The 8800-nt window shown below is 50.6% G+C and overlaps 1 pseudogene; it reads left to right on the top strand.

Moving 5' to 3' along the window:
• Positions 1–3307, top strand: part of LOC101575942 — a 7177-nt pseudogene extending 3870 nt beyond the window's left edge.
• Positions 3308–8800: the final 5493 nt, after the last annotated feature.

Genomic DNA, 8800 nt, shown 5'->3' on the forward strand with positions numbered 1-8800 from the left:
TTCTTCTTCTTCTTCTTCTTCCTCTTCTTCTTCTTCTTCTTTTAATTTTAGGGAAGGGTCTACAGGGTGTTCAGGGTCTCACTATTAGATTGGACTCATAGTGATTCTCCTGTTTATGGCCTCCCAAGTGCTGGGATTACAGGTGCCAGTCACAACACCCCCATCTCAATCAGTGTCTCAGCATGCCTTGGGGGCAGGGCCAGCATGTCAGGCCCAGGGATCAAGCCCCCAGCTCCTGTACCTGCTTGCAGGCATTGTAATCCACTGAGCTCTTTGGCTGGCCCTTTGCTTTTATTTATTTTTATTTTTTGGTGGAACCAGGGAATGAACTCAGGCCCTTGAACTAGGCAGGCAAGTGCTTATTCTACTGAGCTATCTCCTCGGCCCCTGTTTTTAATTTTGAAATAGAACCTTACTAAGTTTCCCAGGCTGGGCTTGAATTTGTTTTTTGTTTGTTTTGGTTTTTTGGTGGAACCAGGGATTGCATTCAGGCCCTTGCGCTTGCTAGACAAGCACTTATTCTACTGAGCTATCTCCCCAGCCAAGGCTTGAATTTGTGAATTCCTACCTGTTTCTTGTAGAATACTATAGTACTATTTTATAGGTAGTTAAAAAAAAATAAAGCAGGCTGGGCTTGGCGGCAGCTTATTGTGAGTTTGAGGACAGCCTAAATTATATAGCAAGGCCCTGTTCCACCACAAAAAGAGAAAGGTAGAAGTATTATTGACCAGGTGTAATAGTATATACCTCTAATCGCAGCACTTGGCAGGCCAATCTTGGTTAGTGGGTTCAATACCGGCAACCTGAACTATATAGCAAGACCCTGACTCAAAACAAAAGTCACTGCTAGGTACTGCCAAGTACTCTATAATACAGTGCAAAGATGCCATTTATCATTAAATACATCCAGGTTAAAAACATTTTAAGAGGGACAGCCAGATAGCTCAGCAGGTTAAAGCACCTCCTTAGGCAGATGCAGAGACTGGGATTTGATCCCCATTGTGCCATACCAGTCCTGCCCCTGGGGTTCCATGAGAGAGCAATGGAAACTGGGCATGGTGGTACACACCTGTAACCCCACTCTTGGGAGGCTGGAAACAGGACAATCACTATGAGTTCAATCTGTCCAGTGAGACCATGTAGATCCTGTACTAAAAAAAAAAAAAATTATAAGGGTTTCCTTACTTTTGAACCTAGGTCTTGCTCTGTGCCTAGGCTGGTCTTGAACTCCTGAGCTCAGGCAATCTTCCTGCCTCAGGCTCGCAAGTAGATGGCATGACAGGCCCATGTTGCTGTGTCCAGCTAGCCCTCTCTTACTGTAGGTTTTCCCAGGGTGTGAGGTCAGAGGCAGTTGTTGGCAGACAGTTTACAGGGATCTGTTGACCCTTCCCTGTAGGCTGGGGACCATAGTAAGCCCACCAGTTTGTTAACATGGGCATTGGCGCAGTACTCCCATGGATGGGCTTTGCGGTGGCTGCCATCAGCTGGCTCAAGTCCGTGACTCTCCCCTCACTGTCTCTGCTCCAGCATCCTGATGCCCAGGATGCCTGCCAACCTAGCTGGAGATGAGACTGTGTCCAGGTGGCTGGACTCAGGGATGTCCCCACTTAGGAGGCCCTAAAGCTGATGCACACCACAGAGATTATTACCTTTTAGCCCAAATCCCTGTCATTGATAACTTGAGGAACAACAGCCAGGAGTGCTGCATTCCTGTCCACTTGGTGGTCATAAAGTTGAGGGCCTGCTCTGTGGCCTTATCCCTCAGCCTGTAGCCTTTCCTAGTCATAGCTTTAAGCCCTGAAAGCACTCTCTCTCCCTGGGCATCTTCAGAAGATCTCACCCTCCTGTAATCTCCACACACTGAAGGCTGAGGCAGGTGGATCACTCGGAGTTCCACTCTAGCCTGGACTGCATTCCTGGGCCCTGCCTCAGAAAGTCCCCACAGCACCCACCCCCCACACAAAGAAGTTGTGTTGGAACTGAGTTCAGGGCTGCACACCTGACATCCTAGTGACCTGAAAGCCTCAGGCAGGAGGATCACAAGTGCAAGCTCCACTAGGGCACTCTAGCGACTTAGAACCCTGCCTCAAACTATGAAAATGGGCTGAATTCAGTTCCCATCCAAAAAAAAAAAAAAAAAAAAAAGGAGAAAGGAAAGAGAAGGCATCCTCGGTAAGTCTCATAAGTCTACTTTTTTTGAGAGTGACTCGTGAAGACACAGAATCCCTCAGCCAAGCTCAGGTCCATCGTGAGCCTGCTGGCCTCTGCTGGTTCTTCTGTACTTGCTTCAGCGACAAGGTGGAGAGGCTCCAGCCACCTTAGCAGCACCTGTGCGATCTCTGGATTCCTAGGACTCAGGCAGTGGGGAGCGAGTTCCCCAGTTTAATGAACTCTGGCCCCATTGAGCCAGCTGTGGTGGGGCACACCTGCCACTTCAGCACTCTGGAGGCTGAAGCAGAAGGACTGGTGCAAGTTCGAGGCCAGTGTGGGCTACACAAGGCCCTATCTTATAATGCAATTAACAAAGCAGACTCCAGTACTACTGAGGGTGAGGACACTGGGGCTATGTGGAGGGACCTGGAGAGCTCATGCTCAGCAGGGTCAGGACAGAGACCTGGGGATAGCCATCTGTCCCATTTCTCTTAACAAATTTTCCCTCATTCATGATCACTTCCATCATTTTTATTTTTCCTCAGTTCTCTTGAAACTCCTGGCACTCTGACATATTTTTCCCCTGTAAAAATGAAAAATGTACATATCTTTATTTTGTGCCAGACTCTGACCCATTTCCACACGGTCCTTACTCTGCGGTCATGTTGTGGGGGCACGCTGTGCTCATTCAGAGCCTTTTTGCTGAAGCCTAGGCTGTGGGAACAACAGGAGCACAGACCATGTGGCCTGTGATCCTCAGGTCTGATGCCTGCGTCGCCGGCCTCATTTCTTAGCACTCTGGATCATTTCTGTCCTCTGCTGTGCTCTGACCCCTCCAGCTCTTTCCTTTGCTTCTGTCTTCTGGCTGAGTTGGTCCATCCAGGGAGCTGGCACTGGATGCTGTGAGTTTTTCTTACTCTTAGTATTCAGAGGCAAGTGGAAGCAGCCAAATAATGATGCAGTGGCTGGTGACGAAGTCACCCAAAAAGGAAGACCAAGAGACATCCCAGAAGGACAAGTTGATACACCCCAGTGGTCCAGCCAGTTCCTGCAGAAGAGCCCACTGCCCACCAAGAGAGGAGTCACCGCCCTCCTGGTGTGATGGCTGAAGTCAGAAAAGAAAGAGGCGCCTGCTATCAAGCAGCCTCACACCTAGTAGGTGGGTCACCAGCACAGGACATTTTGGGGTGTGGATGTGCGGGAGGAGCTGACAGTGGTAGGTGACAGGTGTGGGCACAGGACGAAAGAGGGACCACTTGGTGCCCATGCCCAGTGGGGTGGGGGCCCTCGGGTACCCATGGGGCTTTTCCCTGCCCAGCCATGGGAACAAAAGCTTAACATGTAGGCTTGGCTTTGGTTTGGTTTCCTTTGAAAGGTGAAAATGTTATTCTTTAGAAATGTCGACAGCATCATATAAGAAAGTAAGTGTTACCCTCCTCCAGTCCTCAAGAACATAAAGCATAAAATAGCTTTTAAATTATGGAAGTCTAGCATCAACATCGAGACAGAACATCAACAAACATTTACTGTGTCTTTTTGGATTGTTTGATTGGGGTTTCTCAGCTATGGTAAAAGTCTTCGGAGGAGCTTGATGGTCACAGCCACACCACTGTGGAGGAGCTACAATCGCTGGTCTTCACAGTCAGCATAGAAGGAAGAGAGGCTTTCTGGACGCTGCAGCTGCTGCTGCTCTACTCTTCCTTGTGCACTGCCACATGAACTGCGGTTGTTTGCCTTGGAGCCAGTGGACTATGGACTGAACCCTTCAGTAACTGTGAGCTGAATAAACCTTTCCTCCCTTCATTTTGAGTGTTGGTTTTTGTCCCAGCAACAAGTAAAAAAGTAACTAAGACAGGCATTTACTATGGGAAGTGGTGCCTGTCTCTGTGGGGCAGAGCTGCCCCCAGAGTGCCAGGTGCAAGCCAGGGACCTGGGAAGGCTGGTAGCATCATCCCTCAAGTCCTCAGGCAGCCAGGTGTGACTCAGTCCTGAGTGCAAAGGTAGAGGAGCCAGGTGTGATGCTCCAGAGAGCCATATGGTCCTAGCTCAATGTCCTGGTCTGGGGACCCAGTTATGCCCTCTCCTGGGGTGAGGGTTGGTCTTCCTGGTTGGCACACAGACCACCTAGATGAGTGTGTCACCCACCATGTGGTAGTCAAGCTAGCACTACATTTGCTCATTGCAAGAGCTTGTCTGAGTGGTGATCCTTCTACAGGCTCAGGCCCCTCCATTCTTCTTTCTGTGGCCTTGGGAGCCCGGGGCTCGGTGAAGACACACCGTTCCACCCAGGATCTCATGGCGGCCCCTGTTTCCTAAGAAGCCCTTGACTGTTTAACACAGTCAGCTTTAAGCAGCCTCATTTGCCTCTCAACTGTTAGTGCACCAGGGGAAGAAGCCAGTTTCGATCTCCAGAACTGCCCTGCTCTCCCCATGGAGACAGAGCTGCTTTCTGTTATGCTTGCAGAGGGAGCGCGCTTGGCCTCTCCCGTCCCAGCCCCACTTCTGCTTCCATTCACACCTGCAGTTGAGCATCCTCAGCTCTCAGGCCCTGTCTCCAGGAGACAGAGCAGTGCACCAAATTCCCCTCTGAAGCCAGGAAGTAATGCTCAGTGTGAGGATCAGAGCTCGCCCAATGTGAGTCATAGTCATTCTCAGCAACGCTAAAGTCCTGAGCTCCTCCCATGATGAGAACAGTGAGTTCATCAGGAAAGCCAGCATGGCAAGCTCCTCCGGGAAAACCAAGAGCTTCCAACAGCTTCTCGTCTCTTCTCCAGTTCTGCCTCTTATGCTACTGGCAACACTCTCAAGTGGGCCTTCCACACCAGCACACAAATTCAGTTCAGCTGGGCATAAGTAGTTCACCACCAGTTGTGTATCCACCACAGTGACCTTCCTGTTGCTCTAGAGCCTGGCGCTCACAGGGCTCTCCTTCGGACTCTACGTGGAGTATTTGTATCCAGGTGGGGATGTGAATCAGAGGAAGTGCCACCATCACCCACAGATCCTGAGCCCTTGTCTTCCCTCCCAAGTGGATGGGCCTGAGAGCCTGGTGCCTGCCCTGACTCCTTTTTCCCTTAGGTGAGGCCCACAGGGCAACATGGTGGCAGAAGCTCCTTGCTGCCCATTCTTATCATCAGCATGCACTGCCAGCCTACCCCTGCCGTGGCCTGGATGTCTTGCCAGCCCAACTTCTGACTCCTGGCACCTCATGCCAACTTATCCCTGCCACTCATGGCATATCCTGCCAATGCAGCTGTTATTCTGAGTCCAGCCTGCCGGCCTAATTCTGAAGCCTCCTGCTCCAGCTCCTGCACTACCACAGTGTCCGCCTGCAGTGGGAGGGCAGTTGGAAGGCTATGAAGCAGAGACCCGCAGGTTGCCTTTGCTGCTGCTGCTCGCCAGCCAGCCGAGGGCATCGGAGACACAAGGAGGCAGGTGGCCCCAGTGTAAGTAAAGGATAGCAGAGATGCATAGGATGCTGATGGAGGCCGAGTATGCAGGTGCTTCCCGTAAGTGGGCTGTGTCACCTCGTAGTAGCAGGTGGGGACAGCTAGCTAAGAGCCATTTCTCCTGGGACATTGGTTGCAAGCTCCTTAGGCCCTTTGTTCTGGGGCGCACTGTTTATGAAACCGTCCCCACTGTCTTTTCTCTGCCTGTGGTGGTGCCCAGCACAGGGCCCAATCTCCACCCTGCCAGTGACCCACTTATCCTCCTCTGTGCAACACCACAGCACCCTAGGCCCGGCCTGGTCCCCGCCCAGCAAGCAGGTCCCTGAGACCCGCCCCTGAGGTGCTGAGGCTCTCAAAGGCTGACACCTGCCTAGCAGCCCAGGGCTGGGGTTCCTGGGTGTCTCCTGCGCTGTCTTAGGAGTGGTAGCAGTGATTATCAATTCCACGTAGCCTTGATCTCACTGAACCCCCATATGTCACGCTGTGGCCACCCGTGGGAACCTGGCTACCAAGTGCGTGGCCCTAGCAGGGCAAAGTTCCTACTGCTTCTCCTGGTCCTATGAGCTGCCCGGGCATTACATGATTCTCAGCTGTGCTCTTTTCACTTCTGTGTTGTGGTAACACTATGTAGCTCATGGAGTGACTGCATCCCATCCCCTGCCCACACTAGGTCACCCACAGTCACCCTCAGGCCACACTTCACAACTTCAGCGCTGCTTTCTCAGTGCCCGCCCTCCCCCAAGCACTGTTCCAGACTCTTGCCATGCGCCCATGTTAGTGGCCTTGTCCAGCTGCCTTTCACCATCAGCTCCCCCTGGGCAATGTCACATGAGCTGCAGGCTTCGTGGCAGCCTACAGACCTGCTCCCTCCTGTGCAGTCCCAGGCCTTGAAGGTCCTTTCGGGGAAAGGTTTTCTGCCCTTCCTGTGATTCCAACACCCTTCTGCCCCCGCCTCAGGAGTACTGCCAGATCCTGAGGAGAAGAGCTTCCACTGAAATCTGAAGGTGGAGATGGAAGCAGGCCTCACCTTCCATGGATTCTCAGGAGGGGAAGCACTCCAGAATACACTGCCAGGGGACAACGGAGGCCCTGACTTGGAATCTCTCCCCACATCTGTAGGACTGTCCAGAAAAAGAAGCAGCAGCACTGCGTACAGATCAGATGGGCGCTGCACTCAGGGAAGAGGGAAACCACCTTTGATGGTCAGAGGGGGCTGAGAGATGGCCCTCTCAGACTAGGGGGCAATAGGGCAGTCCCATAATGCCAGGTGAGGTCCACATAGGGCTGGAAGGAGTGGTGTCCCTGAGGGAGGAGGACGACACAGGCACGATTCCCTCCACCCACACGCTTGAGAGGGGACACAGGAGAAAGGAGAAGGAGGAGCTAGGAGAAAGCAGCTGGGGACAGGCAAGGACCTCGGGGTGGCCAGAGCTGCTGCATCAGGAGACAGGCCAAAGCAGAGTGGCTTTCTTTGTGGGGCTGGAGTGGCGAGGAAGAAGATCCGAGAAGGCTGTGTTCCAGGAAGACACTATCCAGGGACCAGAGGACCAATTGTCCTTTACACTAGAACCACAAATCCATGAAAAAGCACAAGAGGGCCCACTAGGACAGAGCTGAAGCTCTGCCTGGCCCAGTGGCCTCACTGTTCCTGGAATACCCAGTTCCAATCCCCATGATGCAGAGGACCCACACAAGGCTTTAAAAAGAAAAAGATTGTTTCTTTAAAGGTACACTTGCATACAACTGTAACACACTCGATGGTAATTAAATGTTCAATAAGCAGTCATGCAATGGAAAAAAAAGCCACCAAGTCTGAGCTTGGAATCCAATGGACATGTGATGGGCCCCAGGAGCTCACCTGAGAGAAATCCAAAACGCCCAAGATACTTTCCTATGATTCAAAACCACTTGTACCCCAAGAAAAGAGAGAAGAGAGGCCGAGGAGGGCCTGGACAGCCGTGTACAAAACCAAGTCCCTTGTGCAGAGAGAAAATGTTAAAATGACGTGGAGCCCAGTGACGAGAGAGACCTTTGAAAGGGACTCCAGATCCAGTAGAAAAGTATGAAGTTGAAATATAAGAAATAAAGCCATGCTGTTAAGTTGAGCTGTGGGGGACTCAGGTCAATAATTTCTGACATTGCCAGTTAAACAGAAGACCCAATGCTATTATAGGCTACTGGACTCTTTTAGAATATTTTGCTGAGTTTACACACCTATAATATTCAATAACGGAACTTAGAAAAAATGGGGTATACCGATGAATGTCCATTTTTGTATCTGTGTATTCAAAGAGGTTGGGATAGATATATAGTTGCATTCTCTTAATGAATAGAATGATTTGTTCTAATGGTGTTTGTAAATAGGATCACAAGTCCGCATCTTGTACAGCAATTAACCACTAAGAAGAATATATGCAGTGTATTATTTGTTGAAACTGTCCTTCCGATTTGATTTGAAACTGTCTCATTGCTATCTGTTTGTCAATAAAACTTTGAAAATAAATAAATAAATAAATAAATAAATAAAAATAAATAAAAAAATAAAAAAAATAAAAAATAAAATAAAAAGAAAGGGACTCCAGAAAATGGGCAGCCCTTGAGGGTTTTCTGCCCTGCCAGGTGCCCGGGCACACAGAAGCAGCTTCCCACTCTGCTGGGCTCCTCAACGGGGCTGAACGTGTCACACGAAGCTGATTCAAGGGGCATTTGCCTCTGAAGACGCAAGCACCCCATGCACCCCAGAGGTTCATGGAGACACAAGTGAAGGCAGGGCAGCTGTGAGGGTTCTGTGCAAGAAAAAAGTCAGGCATACATCTATATCAGAGAGCTTAACTTCCTAAAGGCTCGTCAGCACCACAATATCATGCAGTTATTGGAGGTGCTGCAAATGTGGACAATGTATTTCTGGTCAAGGAGTACAAAAGTGGAAAAGACCTTTTCTCAATGTATTATGAGAACAAACAGGAAGAGCGTGCTGAAGAAGAAAGTCCGGGGCATATCCCAACAACTAGTAGAGGAAGTGCAGTTCTGTCCCGATCTGGGGATTCTGCATGTGCGCCTCTGAGAAATGTATTAGTGGACACTGAAGGCAAGCCCTGGGGACAGGGGAAGAGATAGTGCACCACGGAAGGGTTCAGGCACCAGAATGACACCTGATGTGGAACAGCAGAACCAACCCCCGGGGTCCACCACAGTGCAGG

This window comes from Octodon degus, unplaced genomic scaffold (assembly GCF_000260255.1).
Source record: "Octodon degus isolate 3935 unplaced genomic scaffold, OctDeg1.0 scaffold00254, whole genome shotgun sequence".
Taxonomy (NCBI): domain Eukaryota; kingdom Metazoa; phylum Chordata; class Mammalia; order Rodentia; family Octodontidae; genus Octodon; species Octodon degus.